The following is a 19,679-nucleotide window of genomic DNA, read 5'->3' as shown; positions in this document are numbered from 1 at the left end:
GTCTGGACGCTCATTCATTCATCAATCACAGACAGCTTAGGATGGCTCTCAGCTAGTTATCTCAGACTATTACCTAACTTTGACTCTTTGTATATCATCCCCCCAGCTGTATTATTCTCTCCTTGAGAGCTTGCATCTTGGATATCCTGCATCACCTAGCACAGGACCTAACACATAGTAGGTGGTCGATAATTTGTAAAATGAATGACAGTACAGACAACCTTTTGATGCACAACTACATTTTCTAATTTATTCCACCTGAGGGGGTAAACAAAGGGGCTACATTTAATGAAGATCTATCATGTGCACTTGTTTGGCATTTTCTGAACATCATATCATTTAAACTTCACATCAGTCTGAGAGGTAAGAATAACACCTTCAGTTTATACATTATGAAAATAAGGATCAAAGATGTGAGATAATTTGTTCAATGTCAGTCAGCGACAGTGACCTAGAGTCGAGAGGCAAACTCTGGTGTGCCTGACTTAGAATACCACACTCTTCCAATGGTCCTGCACTGCCTTCCATCTGAACATCCATGGGAAGGTTGCTGAGTTTCTTCCTGTGGGTCTCATGCCCTATCCATGACTTTTACTTCATCACTCTATGCATTCCCTCTCCCTTCAAGCTACCTCCCAAGAGTTGCTTCTCCTGGAACCCATTGCATGCTTTCATATTTCCATGTAACTCCCTTAGCCTGGAAAATGTCCTTCCATCTTTTCCACCTGTGAAATCTTACTTAGCCTTGAAGGTCCACCTGAAATGAATATCGTCTCCATGAAATTTTCTGTAATCCTGCATGATAATTAAATTAAATGCCCTTACGTCTGAGTCCCCACAACCCACTGCCCCTTCCACAGTTCAGAACTCACTTTATTCTGCTTCAAATTCCAATCATTTGTTTACCTTCCTGCTTTTTCTCCTAGGCTGTAACACAAGGGCAGGGAATGCATCCTCTTCATCTCTGTAACTCAAGCCTTACATGACAGCAGCCTGGTCTCCCAAGAGCCTTTGACGGTAAAGGCAGCTGATGGTGCGGAGCAAGGATTCAGCAGCATCACACACACCTTCCGTGATTCTGCCCAGGTAATGAGCCATTGGATACCAATCAGAGCCAAGAATAAGAAGCTCTAAGCAGATTTCCCACATCTGTCCCCAACGCTCAACCTTGAGGGGTTTCACCTTGAGGCTATATAGTCCCCAGTATTCAGTGATTCAAGAATGGTTCTACCTCCCTTCTTAATCTGGTCTAAGGTCTAACTTGTTACTAAGATCATTAATGCCACAGGGAGAGGCTGTCATAACAGCTTTTCCTGTGTTTTAAAGTGCTACAGAGGGATTTCCCTGGTGGTCCAGTGGTTAAGACTCCGTTTTTCCACTGCAGGGGGCACGGGTTCGATGCCTAGTCAAGGAACTAAGATCCCACATGCTGTGAGGCAAAAATAAAATAAAATAAAGTGCTATAGAAAAGAAATGGCTGGATATATTCTTTTTGACCTCACCTTTAGCAATAAGGTGTGATCTCTAAGTTTGAAAAATGAACAAATGAATAAATAAATGGTGAACGTGCCAGACTCTATTTAAATCAAGATATTTGACATTTCTTTGGTCTTCCTTATAGAGTTGCAGCCCCTCCCCATGGCTCTAGAACACATTCCATCTAAAGATGGAGATTGGGTTTCCTCCTGAAGAACAGGCAGCCATAAAAGGATGTTAGTTCAGGAGCCAACCCAGTGAATACGACCAGCATGGTATCTGGAGCCCAGAAATCTGTACACAGCCTCTGACTCCATATGACTCACCCAAACAACAAAGATCTCTAGAAGCAATCACTAGGGCAGGGCTTAGGGAACACATAGCTTAGGGTGCGCTATCCCTTGAAGGCACAGCTTGAAAATTTTAATTCTATGTTCCTAGCTTCTAACACAAAGCCTACACCATAATTAACACTTAATACATATTTGTAAATGGATTCTATCCTTGCTTTTCGTTCTCTCCTTTTATCCTCCAACTTCCTCTTTTTCCTCCTTTCCCATCTCCTTTCTGTCCATTAGGACTTGTTGAGGTCCTAATAACTGGAAATAATTAAGGTCTTAATCACCTCCCCCTTGTCCACCTTACCCTAACCTCCAGGCAATACATGAATGTTCTTTATGAAATATTAAATATTGGGTTCCCTTGTTTTTGGATACCTGAGCATGATAGTTGGCTTCTTGGTGATCAAGCCCTGCTCCTATTCCTTCACCTTTACTCTCATTTTTCCTCTCGCTTCTTTCCAACCTCCAGTGGTGTCGAAAGCTGCATAAACAAGCTGCTGACCCTCCAAGCTGAGAAACTTGGCCCTCAGAACCATTCCTTGGGAACTCTCACTTGCGGCTTGTGTCAGGTTTCTTGCAGATGGGTTCACAGTTGCCGTTGGCCATAATTCCCACCTATACCCCCATTCTCCTACCCTCTGCTCGCCCCACCAAATCCAAAATATTACCAAGAACTGTGCCCTAGGGGACTGGACACATAGGCTGTGCTGGTGGCCTTTAGGGCTGTGCTGGCCACCATCTCCACAGAAAGGATGCTTCTGTTCTGGAGTGTGTGACAGAATTAAGGGCAGCCCAGGGAAGCAGGAAAATAAACCACGATGTGGAGAATGTCAGCACTCTCAGGAAAACAGATAAAACTCCCTGTCTGATCCATTTTTATTTGGGCAGAGTTCATGTTGAATCATTTTGCTTGCTTGAACATCAAAACATATACCCACATAGTTTTGAGCCCTGGTCCCAGCACAGTCCATCCCAGATGAAGTTCTCTGCTTAAGGAGTGGGGCCTTCAAGAGGGGGAATGAGCAGCTATAAACAATCCCTGTGTGCTTACCTCCCACCCCCGGGCTTCCACCCCACCCCAAGCCTACAAATCCCATCTGGAGAGTCTGCCCCTCATAGTGAGGAGTATTTGATCCACATGACTTCCTGATAAACTTTCAGACAGAAGTGTGTGTGTGTAGTGTTGAGTGGGGATGTTAATGTCGTCAATAATAATTCAAAATGAATTCCTGCATATGAACATTGTCTAGTCTTGGAAGGCAAATATCTCTTCATTAAATGTCAATCATTGCTTTAGAAGAATTTTTAATGGGGAAATACTCAAAAAAAAAAGCCAATAGGAAAAAAAAAAGCAGGCTTTCAAATGGTAGTTACCATATATTATAGGTAGAGATAGAGACAAAGATATTCATTGAGCAAAGAGTAGAAGGAAATACATCAAAATGCCTGGAGAAATTTTCCCAGCGTTGTGAATTATGGGTGATTTTGCTTCCTATTTGTCTTTATGTTTGTGTGCTGTCCGAGTTTTTTTACTATGAACAAATGTGACTCTAGTAATGGTGGATGGGATGAATTTTTAAATTTGTTTTTAATGTAGATCGCCTTGCCTTGACCTGATCCCATCAAGAAGCCTCACTGAAAGCTGAGTGACCTGAGTACAAAGGCTTCAGATCTTCCTACCTCACGGCCGGCCCAGCCCTCCTTCCTGTTGTCCAGCACAGCATCCGGCAAAGGCCATTACCCTTATTTAAGGGCAGATGGTGAGTTGAAAACCACACAACAGAGGTAGTTCAGGCACATAGGTCTGTAGGAACCAAGTTCAGACATAAGCTAAGAGGTCACCAATGGCTCCACAGCTGTGCCCCTACCCCCAGTGCACCCCGAGAGCTTGCTCCCAAAAGATTCATTAGCAAAATGGGAAAGGGAGGAGATCAAGAGTAGGAGGGGAATGAGGCAAAGGAGCAAAGAAGGGGGTTTCTAATACAGAATTGAAACTGCCCTGTTCAGGGGCTGGCAGATTTCCAAGGACCTCCAAGGATGCAGAGAAGGCCTGGGAGAAAACCAGGGACAGGAGGCAAGGTTCACTTCAGCTCAGACACACTCCACCTCCTCCTCTGGCTCCAACCCCCTCTACTCATGGCCAGACGTCTTAAATTCCCCTTTTTTTTTTTTTTTCCCCTTTTTTGTGGTACGCGGGCCTCTCACTGTTGTGGCCTCTCCCGTTACAAACACAGGCTCCGGACGCGCAGGTTCAGTGGCCATGGCTCACGGGCCCAGCCGCTCCGCGGCATGTGGGATCTTCCCGGACCGGGGCATGAACCCGTGTCCCCTGCACTGGCAGGCAGACTCTCAACCACTGTGCCACCAGGGAAGCCCCTTAAGTTCCCTTTTGTGTTCCTTTTATCTTCCTCACTCAAACTCTAGATCCCACCCCCACCCGCAACTTAATTCCATCACCCCCTGACAATCTGAGCTTGTTTCTCCAGGGCTTGCAGCTCCTGCTGTGAGGGTGACAGCCACACCCGGTTCTTGCAGAGGGAAGTAGCTTGTGAGGTCAGGGAGGAAGTGGGGGAGGTGGGGCTGGTGGGGAGGAGGGAAAAAGCTTGGAGTAGACTTTTCAGAAGTGTGGAGAGGGCAGCTGAGGGCACCCAGCTCCCCACCACCCCCATTACACTGTTAGTGCGGCCCACCCTTGAGCTGCCCTCAGTATTGGGTTCCAAGTGGTTGGGTGTCCAAGGAAGAGAAACTATGGAAGCAGAAGGCAGGAAAGTGCAGGCACTGCTGGGCGATGCCCACCTTTGCACTCACCTGGCAGGGCCACTGGAAGCAGTGACAATAGGTTGACATCTGTTCTTTAGATACTAATGCCAAATAGATTGCTTGACAGTAGTTTAACATGCACGCCTAAGATGGTGTGTGTGGGTGTGCGCGTGTGTGTGTGGAGGGGGGGTTAGTGGAGGGTAGTGGGAAGCAATGAGGGGAGGGTCCCTGTGGAGACTGAGATGATTTGTGCATTCCTCCAAATTTCTGGGGGAAAGAACTAGATAACAAGTTCAGAAAAGTCATTAAGTCTTGGGAGATTCGGAGCCAATCTTCCCATGGTCATCTTTGTCCCCCATTTTTTCTTTTGGAAACCCGACCTCTTTTTGATAAAATATATCTGTGTTCTTGAAAAACATAAGCCTTCACATATGGTTTCCACAGCACTGACACTTTGCCACAGGAGGCAGTCTGATGCAGTGGTCAGAACACATACCTCGGAACCAGACAGACCTTCAAAAGCCTGACTCTGACAGTTAATGGGCTGGGTGACCAGTTTGAGTCCCTGTAAAGTAGGGATGATCCTAGTTCCTTGCTCCTGGGATTTTTGTAAGAAATAAATGAGAGAGCATATGAAGCGCAGAGCCCAGCTCTTGGTGAGGCTACTATGGTCCTATGATAAAGTCAGCACTCTCCATGTGGCTTTGGTCCCAATAAAGCTACTCCGGGTAGTGTAGTAGTGGACTAAGCACCAGAGCAGCAGCTGTAAACTGTGGCCTGTGGACCACATCCTGCCTGATGCCTACTTTTGTATGGCCTGAGAGCTAAGAATGGTTTTTCCATGTTTAAATGGTTGGGAAAAAAATCAAAAGAAGAAGACTATTTTACAACACATGAATGGTATATGAAATTCACATTACAGTGTTCATGAGTAAAGTTTTACGGGAACACAGTCACGACCATTTGTTATGTATCTTCTATAGCTGCTTTTGCAAAGGACCCACAAAGCCTGAAATACAAAAAAGTTGGTCAGCCGTGCATTAGAAGATCAGTAGCCCAATTCCAGCCGTGCTTCCCACCTCCCAACTAAAGATAATACCTTCCCCTCTGTCACCACAAAAATGCCCACCAGGGTACATACACACCATTTGGCTCATTCACCATGTTGTTGTTAACACCAGCTGGCCTACATGCTGGAAAGTGTAAGACAGGACCTGGCAATAAAGCATTACTGTTATTTTCTGAGCAAGCATTGGGGGTGGTGCAATCCCAGTCACCCCTACTGAAAAGACTCAATGTGTTCTTTGTTCTCCTAGCCCTTGATCTTTCACTCTTATTACTATTTCTCATGCCTTCTGTGTCCATTAGCACTGGCTCAGCTGGGAAAATATGGGTTGGGCTTTGTCTATACCTTTAATCAGTTTACTGGAAAGAGGTCAGAAACAAAAACGGGAAGAAGCATTAAAACATATACATTGTTGAGTGCTTACTATAGGCCAGGCACTTGGGGATTATAGTGGTGAATAAGGAAAGATCCCTGAGAGAGGAAGAGAGAAACAATAAGGCAAATAGTTATGAAACAATGCAATAGCTGCTATAATAGAGGCATGTAGAAAGTACCAAGGGAGCAAAGAAAATGATTTCATCTATTGGGATATTGAAGAGGAGCATCAGGAAAAGTCACAGGGAGGTGACAGCTTTGAAGAGTGGAGAAGAGTTTGTTAGGTGTGAAGAAAGGGTGAGAGTACAGGGGAACAGCAAGGGCAAAAGCAGGGGCAGGGCACCAAGGGCATGTTCAACAGAGGGGGTGACCCATGGGAAATAAGCTGACACTAGAGTGTGGATGACCCTGTGTACCATAGTCGGGGATAACACTTTATTCTAGATGGGTAGCCTTCAGAGACTTCATAGACTTAAAAGAAGGGAGTGAGATCATTAGATGTGCTCTTTAAAAGTGATTATTGGTAGCAACAGGGAGGGATGCACTAGTATAGAGAGATCCTGGGTTAAGAACAAGTCATGAGTTGTTAATCAACTATACTCCAATATAAAATAAAAAGTTTAAAAACAAAACAAGTCATGATTGTTGGAGAAGTGTGGTAGGAAGAAAGATCTTGGATGTAGTGGTAACAGGAATTCATGACATATTGAGCTCTTAGGTGAGGTAGAGAAAGGAGTTGAAGAACAAATCCCGGGATTCTGGAGTGAATCCAGAATCTGCCCAAGACAGATATTAATGCTATTAACTGAAACAGAAAATGCTGGAGTTCTACTTGGGATGTGGGTGATCCTTGGGCATAGTTAACTTGTGGAAGATGGCACGATTTTAGTTCATCCAGGTGAAGAAATCCAGTAGGTGATCATTGACAAGTCGAGAGCCCAGAAGATGTAGGGGCTATAAATATACGTTTAAGAATCATCAGTCAGGACTTCCCTGGTGGCGCAGTGGTTAAGAACCCGCCTGCCAATACAGGGGACACGGGTTCGAGCCCTGGTCTGGGAAGATCCCACATGTCATGGAGCAACTAAGCCTGTGCACCACAACTACTGAGCCTCCACTCTAGAGCCTGCGAGCCACAGCTACTGCGCCCGCGTGCCACAGCTACTGAAGCCTGCGCACCTAGAACCCGTGCTCCACAACAAGTGAAGCCACCACAATGAGAAACCCTCGCACCGCATCGAAGAGTAGCCCCGCTCACCGCAGCTAGAGAAAGCCCATGTGCAGCAACGAAGACCCAACGCAGCCTGAAAGAAAGAAAGAATCATCAGTCAATGATGTTTGAAATCGAGGACATTATTCAGCAAATATGAAAGGGAAAAAAATTACAATTAGAACCCTGAAGATGTAGGAGCTAGAAATACACATTTAAGAATCATCAGTCAATGATGTATGAAAGTAGAGGACATTATTCAGCAAATATGAAAGGAAAAAGAAAATTACAATTAGAACCCTGGGGAGTACTAGCATTTAATGGGGTGCAAAGCTAGAGACACCAATCAGAGATGGGAAACTAAAAGGAGAACCTGGAATGAGGAGCATCACCAAAGCCATGGAGAAGAGAACTGTGAAAGTTTCTCCTGCACAGAAGAGGAAGGTCAACAGAATGAAAATGCAAAGAGCAAAAACTCCTCAAATAATGGGTTCCCATAGCCCCACTTGGAATCCTGTGAAACACTAAGTGTCACCACAGAGAGTTATAAAAATCAATCTGTCTGTTTCCAGAACTCAGTGCACAGGATTTGAAAAGCAGAGGTATTTTTCAGGACAGATTATTGGTTTTGCATAAGCACCAAAAAGAAGCTGCTGGGTTTGCAAAAAATGGTAGTCATTGATGAGCTGGACAGGAGCAGTTTCCATAGAGCAGTAGGAACAGAAAGCAAATTCCTGTGGGTGCAATTGTCCGTGGATCTGAAGAAGTAAGGACGAGGAGCATAGAGTGGACCTTCAAGAAGTGATATTTCTGTAACTCTTCTTTTTTTTCCTCTCAAAAAACAATTGTCTGTCCTGGAAAATCCCTCTGCTTTCCAGTTTACTAACCCTGGGCACTGTGTTCTGGATATAGACCAAGTGACTTTTACAACTCTCCTAGGTGACATTTATCCTTTCACAGAATTCCAAGTGGGCCTTATGGAAACACTATTTGAGGGATTTTTGCTTTTACCTCAAAAGTATTTCTAGATAAAATCAATGAAAAGGATTAAAAAGTCTTGCTGTGTGTGAACCTACAAGGCTAGGTTCCTCTGTAAAGGGTTCTGTCATGAGTCCACGCAAGAAGTCAGCCCTCCTTTCTCTCCAGCTTATGGCATGGTATTGATACAAGTAAAGAAGGAAAAGGGGGCCAGCTGTGCTCTTAAGCTTCACTTCTAACCCAAGGTTCCTTTTTCACTTTAGTCTGAGACCAACAAAGAGCAGAGAATAGAGGGTGGTAAGAGACCAGGCCCCTGGAGAGCTGCTATCTAGTTCCAGCTGTACTTCTTATCCACAGAACCTACCAAAAGGAGAGCGTTGTCCCTTTTCTAGTCTGATTTTCCTAAAATATAAATATTAAATTTATAAATATAAGTTTGCTTAAAACCTGGAGTGGCTTCACCTTGTCCCAGGATTAAGTCCCATATTTTAAACAGGGCAAACAGGGCCCTCCACATCTAATGGCTCCCAGATAACTCCTCAAATTCTCCTTTCCAACCCACTGGGCTTTTTTTTTCTTCCAAAGCATGCTGCTCTGTATTCTTGTAACTTTGGAATATGCTAACCCTCTGCCCAAACTACCTCCATTTTCCCACTTTATCTAGCAAGCTTAAACTCATCTCAGGTTATGTGTCAGATGCCTCACAAAACTCTTTGCAATCCCTGAGGCTAGGTTGGACCTCCTAGATCAGACGATATGTCCCTTTCCTAGCACTTCCATGCCTATGCTTGCTTAAGGTCAGTCTCTCCTCCTAGAAGATTAGGCACCCATCAGGGCAGAGAACGGGTCTGACTTTTCACTACTATGATCCTAGCACTAAGCACAAAAAAGTGAATGGTGTGCTCTTTTGTTCATTTATTCATTCATTTATTCACTGAACGTGTAAGTAGCAGATCACATAATACATGGAAAACTTTTTGAAAAGTATAATGCAAGAACCAAGTATTTGGGATGTTCTATGCAGAAAATTGCAAAGTCAATTTCAATTCAGTCAACACTTCTGAAAAAAACTCAAAATATTCTCCATAGTATAGCCTTTATAATCAAAGGACAATGCTATTATTGTTATACATACTTCAAACAGGTCTTTATATCTTCTTGCTTTTATAATCAAAGGCTAATATTATTATTACTATATGTGATCTCAGACAATTCATTATACCTTACTTCCAGAGGGATGTTAGATGTCCTCCAACTCTACTCCTTGTATTTTCTGGTGCTATATCAAATTTAAATATCCCAGCCCTCATAGAGTCCTGCCAACAATATCCGAATGAATCCATCAGTAAATATTACGACTGAGTAACTTTTATTCTTCGACACACAAATATAATCAAAGTAATATTCTTTCAACTTCTGTTGTCAATGAATGGTAAAAATCACAACTCAAATATTTTATTAAATAACATTTTTTCTTAACTTGTTAAGTTAATTAACTAATTAATTAATTATTTTTGGCTGTGTTGGGTCTTCGTTGCTGCGCGTGGGCTTTCTCTCTAGCTGTGGCGAGTGGGGGCTACCCTTCTTTGCAGTGTGTGAGCTTCTCATTGCGGTGGCTTCTCTTTGTTGTGGAGCACAGGCTCTAGGCATGCGGGCTTCAGTAGTTGTGGCTCACGGACTCAGTAGTTGTGGCTTGCAAGCTCTAGAACGCAGGCTCAGTAGTTGTGGCGCACGGGCTTAGTTGCTCCGCAGCATGTGGGATCTTCCCGGACCAGGGCACAAACCCATGTCCGCTGCATTGGCAGGCGGATTCTTAACCACTGCATCACCAGGGAAATCCCTTAACTTTTTATATTGAAGTAAAATGCCCAAATCTCTGAGTGACACTGGATCAATTTTTACAAACATATACAACCTTAAAGCTGCCACACAGATCAAGCAAGAGCATATTACCTCCACCCAGAGGCCTCCCTCTGCCCCTTTCTAATCAACCCCTGCTCCCAGCCGCACCAAAGATAACCAATATCCTGACTTCTTTCACCACAGATTAGGTTTTCTTGTTCTTGAACTTCATATAAATGCAATCATACAGTATGTCCTCTTTTATGTCTGGATATGTTTGCTCAATATTATGTGGCTGAGAATTATATATGTTTTTGCATGCAGTAATAGTTTGCTGGGGTTTTTTTTCATTTCTGTATAATGTTCCATTGACTATATATGCTACATGAATTTGTCCCTTCTACAGTACTATTGACAGACATGTGGATCGTTTCCAATATGAGGCTTTGATGAACAAAACTGCTGAGAGCACTTTTCAGTTTGGATGCACGTATGTCTGAGTTTCCATTGGGTCCAAACCTAGGTGTGAAATTGTTAAACCATAGGGTAAGCTTATGTTCAACTTCAGTAAAAGTTTTCCAGTGTGATTGTGCTAATTTACTGTGTAAGTTTACCCACCCACCAGTAGAGCATGAACGTTCCAGTTGCTCACATCCTCTCTAACACTTGGTATTGTACTTTTTCATTATATATATATATACCATTCTGGTATAGATATACCTCTTTACAGTTTTCATTTGCATTTCCCTGGTGAATAATGATGTCAAGCATCTTTTCACGAGCTTGTTAGCCATCTGAACATTCTCTAATATAGCTTCTAGAAGAAGACATATAATATTGCCATGACCTTGGGGCAGTCAAAGACTTCTCAAACAGAACACAAAAAAAGACTATCCATACAGGAAAAGAGTGATAATGTAGACTCCCTTAAAATTTAAATATTCTGTTCATAAAAGGACACCATTAAAAGAATGAAAAAGCAAGCCACTGAATGAGAAAAGATATTTGCAATCATAGCCAGAATTCTTAAAGAACTCTTGGAAATCAGTAAGAATGAAAACAGACAACTCAATGCAAAAGTGAGCAAAGACTTGAATTAAGTCTTCGTTGTTGTGAAATGTTACAAAGATTAAAATATTTTTGACTGTACTTTTTTCTTTTGTGTAATTATGGTCCTTAATAAAGACCATTCATTCAAGGCAATTTCATTATTTTATATCTTCTCATGATCTTTACATAAATAAAATCACAAATCAGTATTTAAACAATTCTTTTATGCCATAGTTTGTCCTATATTGGTTTTGAAAATTTGGTTACAATGATTACTTCATCTAGTGCAGCTCCCCACCCACCCTGAGTCCTTATCTGATGAATGAGCTCTCTATTTTTAGGACTTCCAAATGCTCAACAAAAACATGGAAAAGAATGATTGCCCTTCTGCCTTACAAGATCAGGTTCAGATAACGCTCTCCAAGCCTCCAGGCCCTTAGGGAAAGTGTACAACCTCATCTTTTTTCATCTCTTTTGGGACTGCCTCAGAAAGTTGGATTTCCCCCCCAAGCTACCTACAAACTCCCCTTCTCCCCATACACAACCACTACCACCACATTCTTTGAAAATCTTCAAAGCGCCAGGAATGGACAGAGAAGGCAGTATAAGTAGGAAAGGATCTCTGCAGGGAAGGAGGTGGAAGAGTGGGAAAGACTAGGGTAGGCGCCAAAGCTCTCTTATCTACAGAAATAACATTTCCCTGCAGTCCCTTGGGGGCTGGACCACAGCCCAGGGTTAAGAAATCTCTATAAGTAAATGCAAATATCCCCTCCCCCTTTTCTTCTCATCTTACTCAATTTTTAAAAAGAAAAAAATATATATTGAATTGAGAACCTGAAGTGGCAAAGCCAACATTGAAAACAGGAGAAGGATATAAAACCCAAATGTCTACTGAACACCTCCCAGATGCCAGGCAGTATACTAGATATTAAATAAATCATTGCCTTCAAGCCACTTAGAGTCTAGTATGGATGAGCAATTGTAACAGGTAGAATAACAGTGACATTTATTTAGTGCTTACACTATACAAAGAATTTTAATATATGTTTTGATATATAATATATTTAACAAAAAATACTATATTCTGATATATAATATATTTAACATATGTTATAATACACTTATTTTAATAAACTTATTTATTTATTTATATTTTTGGCTGTCTTGGGTCTCTGTTGCTGTGCGTGGGCTTTCTCTAGTTGCGGTGAGCGGGGGCTACTCTTCATTGCGGTGCCCGGGCTTTTCATTGCAGTGGCTTATCTTGCTGTGGAGCACAGGCTCTAGGCACGTGGGCTCAGTAGTTGTGACTGGTGGGCTCTAGAGCGCAGACTCAGTAGTTGTGGCGCACAGGCTTAGTTGCTCCGTGGCATGTGGGATCTTCCCAGACCAGGGCTTGAACCCGTGTCCCCTGCATTGGCAGGCAGACTCTTAACCACTGTGCCACCAGGGAAGCCCCATGTAATACATTTTAATGTTTTAAATATCTTGAATCTTCAGAGCACATTTATGAGAAATGACATTTTCACCCCCTTTTATAGATGAGTAAATTGAGGAATCAAGAGTTTGAATAACCTGCATAAGGTCAAGTGGTTAGGAAGAAGCCAGACTAAGAGTTGAACCTAACACAATTAGAAGGCAATAGAAACAAGTGCATAGATAGTAAAGAATATATAAATTGGGCTTCCCTGGTGGCGCAGTGGTTGGGAGTCCGCCTGCCAATGCAGGGGACACAGGTTCGTGCCCCGGTTTGGGAGGATCCCGCATGCCGCGGAGCGGCTGGGCCCATGAGCCAGGGACGCTGAGCCTGCGCGTCCGGAGCCTGTGCTCCGCAACGGGAGAGGCCACAACAGTGAGAGGACCCGCGTACCACACACACACACACACACACACACAAAAAGAATATATAAATTATGCTGGGGGCACCAAAGAGGGGCTTTTAGACCAGCCAGGGGAAGTCAGGGAAGGCTTCCTGGAGGAGGTGATATGTACACCATCCTGAAGGTTTGGTGTGGGATTAGGAAGTCAGGTAAGGGGAAAGCATTCCAGGCACAATTATAGCACCTGGGAAGATACAGACGGGTGGGATAGCAGACCATGCAGTGTGACTGAGTCACAGGTGGAAGACAGAGCTAAAGGGGGTGGGCAGAACCCTCACCAGGAAGGGTTTGTGTGTCAGCAAAGCCAATGAGAATCCAGAGGAGGATTTTAAGTAGGAATGGATGAGGTCAAATTTGGATGGTGTTGAAGATGATTGCTGAGGGTGGGAGAGTGGTGGTAAGGAAGCAGGTGAGGAGGGCATGGGAAGCCAAGGGAAAGAACTATTATAGAAGTAAGAATATTTTGACTTTCTTTAGAACTGTACACCACCCAGAGGTGTGGACTTCCTAGAGCAAGCAAGACCCAGCCCACCACCAGCTGTGGCTAAGCCAGCTTCATCCTAGTTCCTGACCCTGCAAACAGGCACAGAAGCCATCTCCCATCCTTGCCTCAACCCACCATATCCTTCACCCTGCACTATGTTATAAGCTCCGTGAGGTAAGGACATTTTAGCATCATGCACATGCAGCAAGATGTATGACCAAGGGCCTAGGCTTTGGAGTCAAAGAATCCTGGGTGTGAATTTCAGCTAAACTATACCAGATATGTAGCCTCTTGGCTTCCTTGCTGTAGTGTGTGAATAATAACATAGAGCCGATTAAGCACTAGTGGTCTTGTAGATAAAGTCTGCTTTGTTAATTGTAGCCTTTATTGTTCTTATTATTATACAGATCCCTTATGATTTGGTCCCTACCTACTACTCCAAGTTCACCTCCTACCAAATATCCCTTTGCCATGTACTTTACATTCCCATCAATATCACACTGCTCATGTGTTATCAGATATGCTATTTGGTTTCACGTACTCATGCCTTTTACATACTATTCTCAATGCCTAAAAATACCATAACTCCCGTGCTTGTCATGCAAATTACATTTCCATTTGTCTTTCAAAACCCATCTCAGGCATCATCTCCTCAAGGAAGCACTTCCTCATATTCCATCTCCCAGTTAGTCCCTCTACTGTGCTTTCTCTGTGTCTTGCATCTTTTTTTTTTTTTAATTTTTTGGCCACACCAAGTGGCATGCAGGATCTTAGTTCCCCAACAAGGAATTGAACCCATGCCCCTTGCAGTGGAAGCTCGGAGTCTTAACAACCAGACCGCCAGGGAAGTCCTTGTGTCTTGCATCTTAAATGTGTTTCTATTTTTTCACTTCCCTCTGATGATGTCTTACAGTATACTTCTCTGATTGTTTACCTGTCTCCAAGTGCCCAGTCCCTTGTGGGCAGGGGTTGTATCTTATTTATCTCTGTACCCTTTAGCACAGGGCCCAGTGTCTAGGATCTAGTAAGGAAGGGATCAATCTATTGAATGAATGATATGACAGGGAGCATAAGTCTAAACAGACACAGGTTTTTGGTAGTGTCAGTCCTCAAGATAAGGATAACAGGAGAATGACTGGCTTAGGGGTTAAGTTCATCCAATGAAGGTCTAGCAGGCAGTTTATCACATGTGACTACAAGTGTGATGAGCGATAAGGGCCTGATGCAGTTTTGAGAGCCCAATCCATGTCTATATGGTAGATGAAGCTGTTATTTTGGTTATTGATGCCCAAGAACTATGAATAGAGTGAGAAAAGGAGAAAGCCAAGGACTCCTGAGGACTCCTTTTCATTTCAAAAGTCAGCCAAAGGAGGTGAAAGATATTAAAAGATGAGCAGCTTTAAATGAAGGAGGAGAACCAATGAAAAGGAAAAAACCGGAGGAAGACAGAATTTCAAGAGATGTCAATACTCCACAGGTGGGGGCTTCCCTGGTGGCACAGTGGTTAAGAATTTTCCTGCCAATGCAGGGGACATGGGTTCAAGCCCTGGTCCGCGGAGCAACTAAGCCCATGCACCACAACTACTGAGCCTGCGCTCTAGAGCCTGCGAGCCACAGCTACTGAGCCCGTGTGCCACAACTACTGAAGCCCATGCGCCTAGAGCTGTTGCTCCGCAACAAGAGAAACCACCACAATGAGAAGCCCGTGCACCGCAACAAAGAGTAGCCCCTGCTCACCACAACTAGAGAAAGCCCGAGCACAACAACGAAGACCCAACGCAGCCAAAAATAAATATAAATAAATAAATTTATATTAAAAAATACTCCACAGATGCAAGTGGATATGGTTTTGGCAAAATGGAGGTCATTGGGAAATTTAGTGGAAACAACTTCAGCAAACAGCAGAGGGATGGAGTGGTTGGGATTGCAGATTACTAGGGAGAAGGGATAAAAGGAGGAAGTGGAAGATCCACCTGCCTGCTCATTCAGTTGAAGCACTTTCTTACTGACTTAAGGATTTTAAGGCAATATTTGTGGTTTCTCAAAGGACAGTCAACAACTCTAGAAGTCCAACTCATAGTGCTAGCAAAGGCCTAACACACTGTAGGCACTCAATATTTGTGGAATGAATGAATTAATGAGTGGAACTGAAAGAAATTAAGGGCAAAGTCTTACTCCAACTCCACTTGGCCTGGGGGCTCTTTCAGCTTTTTTTGTTCCCAGAACAAGGCAGTTCCTAGCTCTGTCTCATTCCTTCCCATCCTCTCCCACCCATTACCCTGTCGGGGTAGGGCGTCTGGCTTCAAAACGTTTTTAAATTTCCATACTTTGGTAAATTTTGTTGCATTGAATTATGACCCAGACTCCCCAGGATTAATCAGATAAACCCACCTAATCAGTTAACTATGAGTTTTTACTTCTCCCTAACTTGAAGTTTTAATCCCCTTTTGTCTCCAGAAGCCCTTAAAAGGAAAGCTGGAAAAAAATCAGTAGGGCTTTTCCTATCCCCACAGTTATTTCCCTTCCCCCACTCCACTTTGACTCTCCAAACTCTGCAACTCCTCCCACAATACAAGCAGGAAGATGTGCTTTTGAGGCGGGCTGATGAATGAGGAGACTTCTCTGCCAGCCCCTTTGCTTACATGTTAGGGGAGAGCTGCACCAGGACTGGCTGAGACCAGGTTCAGTGACCTTCTGCCTTGTTAACTTGTTTTATTGCTTGTGTCAGGATGATCCTGGGAAAATTGCTTGTGTCACCTCCTAGGCCTAAGGGAAGATCTCTGGCTGCTGAAACTGCTCACCCCATCCAGCCACCATCCCAGGTTACCCTTTTGTTCCCTAATCCCAGTTTGCCTTCCTTGGCTTGCTGCTAGGAGTTAAATGGCTCAGGGGATTTCTTCCGTTGATGGTGTTGTTGTTGGTATTGAGCTTTGTTTTGTCTTTCTCCTAATTTGGAACAGATGGAAGGAGGAAATGAAAAACATTTGACTTCTCTTTGGTAAATTTCAAAGAGAGAGTGGAAGCAAATAACCATTCAGTAAACAAGTATTTAATGCGCATTGAGGAGCGTTTTGGTGATCCAGATTAGTCCTGGCCAATAGAAGTATAATGTGAGTCATGAATGCTATTAAAATGTTTTAGTAGACACATTATAAAGTTAAAAAAAAAGATAAAAAATAGCAATGTTAATTTTTATAACAGGGACTTCCCTGGTGGAGCAGCGGTTAAGACTCCACGCTCCCAATGCAGGGGGCCCGGGTTCGATCCCTGGTCAGGGAACTAGATACCACATTCATGCCACAACTAAGAGTTCACATGCCACAACTAAGGAGCCCTCGAGCCACAACTAAAAAGGGGCCCTTGAGCTGCAACTAAGGAGCCCGCCTGCTGCAACTAAGACCCGGTGCAACCAAATAAATATTAAAGAAAAAAATGTTTAAAAAAAATTTTTAAATATAATTTATTTAAACTAGTATTTCCAGAATATTATCATTTCAACATGTAATCAGTATAAACTTATCAATAGGATATTTTCATACTAAATCTTCAAATTCTGACGTGTATTTTATACTTTAAGCACATCTCAATTCAGACTAGCCACATCTCAAGTTCCCAGTAGCCACACGTGGGTCTAGTGGTTACCATACTAGACAACACAGATCTAGATAGAAATCTCTCTTGCCGTCATACAAGTGGGAAAGTTAGAAAATAAATATGTAAAGAGATTAATAAAGAAGATGATTTTAGATTATGAGAAATGCTAGAAGTGAAATAATGGTGATGAGATAGCCACTGAGGGGTAGGGATGGGGAGTATTGCTACTTTAGGTGAAGTCATCGTGAAGCATTGCAGTGGGTACCTGCAAGGTAAAAATGGACCAGCCAGGTGAAGAAGTGAGCAGAGCATGCCAGGCAGAGAGCGCTGTCAGAGCAAAGGCCCCTAGGCGTCAAATGCTTGGCAGGCAATGTTTTCGGTGTGGCTAGAGGGCAGTGTCAGTGGGGGAGAGTGGAGTGAGAGAACTTTGAAGAGGTGAGCAAACCCCAGAGCACATGGGGCTTGTAGGCCTTGGAGCAGAGCTGGATATAATTCTAGCTGAGATGGGATTTAAGCAGGGAAGTAATATGATCTAATTTGCACTTATAAATGATTTCTCTATCATCTGCATGGAGAATTAATTAGAAATTAGCAAGAGAGATGCACAAAAGCTAGTTGGAGGAGGTAATCTTGTTGACTAGATGAGAGATGGCAGAAGCTTGGCTAGGGTGATGGCAGTGAGGGTAAACAGCAGGGACTTCAGGACAAGCTTTGAAGGTGGGACTGCCAGACTTGCTAAGAGACTGATTATGAGGGGTGAGAAGGAGAGAAAAATCAAGAATGTCACCTATGACTTTGTCTTGAGTACATGGCTTCCTTCCCCCTCTCATCCCTAGCCCTGGCCTCTGTTAACCCACATCCCCAGAATTTCCCATCTCCCTAAGACTTTAGCCAGAAAACTAGCTTTCCTGGGCTTTGAACAGGAATTTGTCTCCAGAATTTCAAGCCAGCATATGCATCACTCCTCTGTTGGCTTGTGCTCATGCACTCCTGAAATCTTTAAGGAATTCCTGAGCTCCCATGCCAGGACTACATTCCTTCCTCTTTTTTTTTTTTTTTTTTTTTCTGGCCGTGCCTCAGGGCTTGCAGGACCTTAGTTCCTCGAGCAGGGATGGAACCCCGGGCTCCCCCAGGCAGTGAAAGATCGGCGCCCTAACCATTGGACCACCAGGGAATTCCCAGGACTACATTCCTGAGTGGAGTGTGTCTGTGCATTGTGGCCAGTGAAGTGCAGAGAAGACGGCCCCATTCAAATCACTCAGTATTGAGCAGGTGAACCAGCCTAAACCGGCATGTGAATTTGTCCTAACGATCGGAAAAAGGGTAGAAATTTCTTCTAGGGGTGAGTGTCAGCCAACAATGCATTCAAAATAAGGGGTCAGAGGGAATTCCCTGGCGGTCCAGTGGTTAGGACTCGGTGCTTTCACTGCCAGGGGTCTGGGTTCAATGCCTGGTCTGGGAACTAAGATTCCTCAAGCCAAGCACTGTGGCCAAAAGAAAGAAAACAAACAAACAAAAAGGGTCAGAAAGGCAAGCCTATGTGCACCGCACTGAAGAGCAGCTGTAATAACAAAAGGTGCTGGTCTTGTTTAAGACATAAATAAGATCCTAAGGAATGAATTTCCTAACAGCACTTCCTTATTTACTCCAAGCAAATGTTAAGCCTTAGTACACTTGATATGGAATTCACAGAAGCATTTAAATCATGTCATGGCTTGAAAACTAAGGCAGGGTTTGGCTGCGTATATGTGGGTCAAGGAAATGAGGGGTGTTTACAGAAAGCTGGGTTAATAGGCACAACATAAAAAAGAGGGAGAACTGGATGGTGGCAAATGCCTGAGCCCTACCCTTGTTCCCTGACGCCTGGGATGAGGCTGGTGGGAGGCATGCCACATAGCAGCTACACCAAAATCGAACTAATGGCATTTTTGCTGCCCAGAAATAAGTACCCCCAACAGATGGCATTTCCCAGGAGAACTGAATAGGAGGCATAATGGGCCTGCGTTTAAATCCTGGAATTGACTGAGTCACAATAGCAATGAAAAAAGAGTCCCTGTTCAGTTTATCTTTCAGGCTCTCTCCCCGGCCCCTCAACACACACACACACACACACACACACACACACACACACACACACACGCACACCCCTAGTCCAGGAACCAATGCTGCACGGACTTACAAGATGGGAGGACACTGTGCCTAATTATTTCAGTCTGTGCCATGACACTTTCTCAGCAATGGGCATAAATCCTGGGCCTGGCTCTCCAGAAATAACCAATAGCTTCCTGGGAAGGAAGTCTGACTTTCTGTCCAGTTCAGGCACATTTCCTTTTCTGACTCGTTTTTGTTTGTTTGTTTTTTTAATATTTATTTATTTATTTGGCTGCATTGGTTTTTAAAAAAAAATAAATTTATTTACTTTATTTTTATTTTTGGCTGCATTGGGTCTTCGTTGCTGTGCGTGGGCTTTCTCTGGTTGCGGCAAGCAGGGGCTACTCTTTGTTGCGGTGCACAGGCTTCTCATTGCAGTGGCTTCTCTTGTTGCGGAGCACGGGCTCTAGGCACGCGGGCTTCAGTAGTTGTGGCATGCAGGCTCTAGAGTGCAGGCTCAGTAGTTTTGGCACAC

The 19,679-nt window shown here is 43.7% G+C and overlaps 1 long non-coding RNA gene across 1 annotated transcript in view; it reads left to right on the top strand.

The window, feature by feature from the left end:
* LOC117201304 (uncharacterized) overlaps window positions 1-13,629 on the top strand; it is a 49,255-nt gene extending 35,626 nt beyond the window's left edge. Inside the window, exons 4-6 of the long non-coding RNA XR_004483312.2 lie at window positions 927-1,086; window positions 3,415-3,577; window positions 13,453-13,629. This is a non-coding gene — a long non-coding RNA (uncharacterized LOC117201304). The remainder of the gene's footprint in view (window positions 1-926; window positions 1,087-3,414; window positions 3,578-13,452) is intronic.
* Window positions 13,630-19,679: the final 6,050 nt, after the last annotated feature.

This window comes from Orcinus orca, chromosome 1, assembly GCF_937001465.1.
Source record: "Orcinus orca chromosome 1, mOrcOrc1.1, whole genome shotgun sequence".
Classification (NCBI taxonomy): domain Eukaryota; kingdom Metazoa; phylum Chordata; class Mammalia; order Artiodactyla; family Delphinidae; genus Orcinus; species Orcinus orca.
This window is presented reverse-complemented; position numbering and strand designations above follow the sequence as displayed.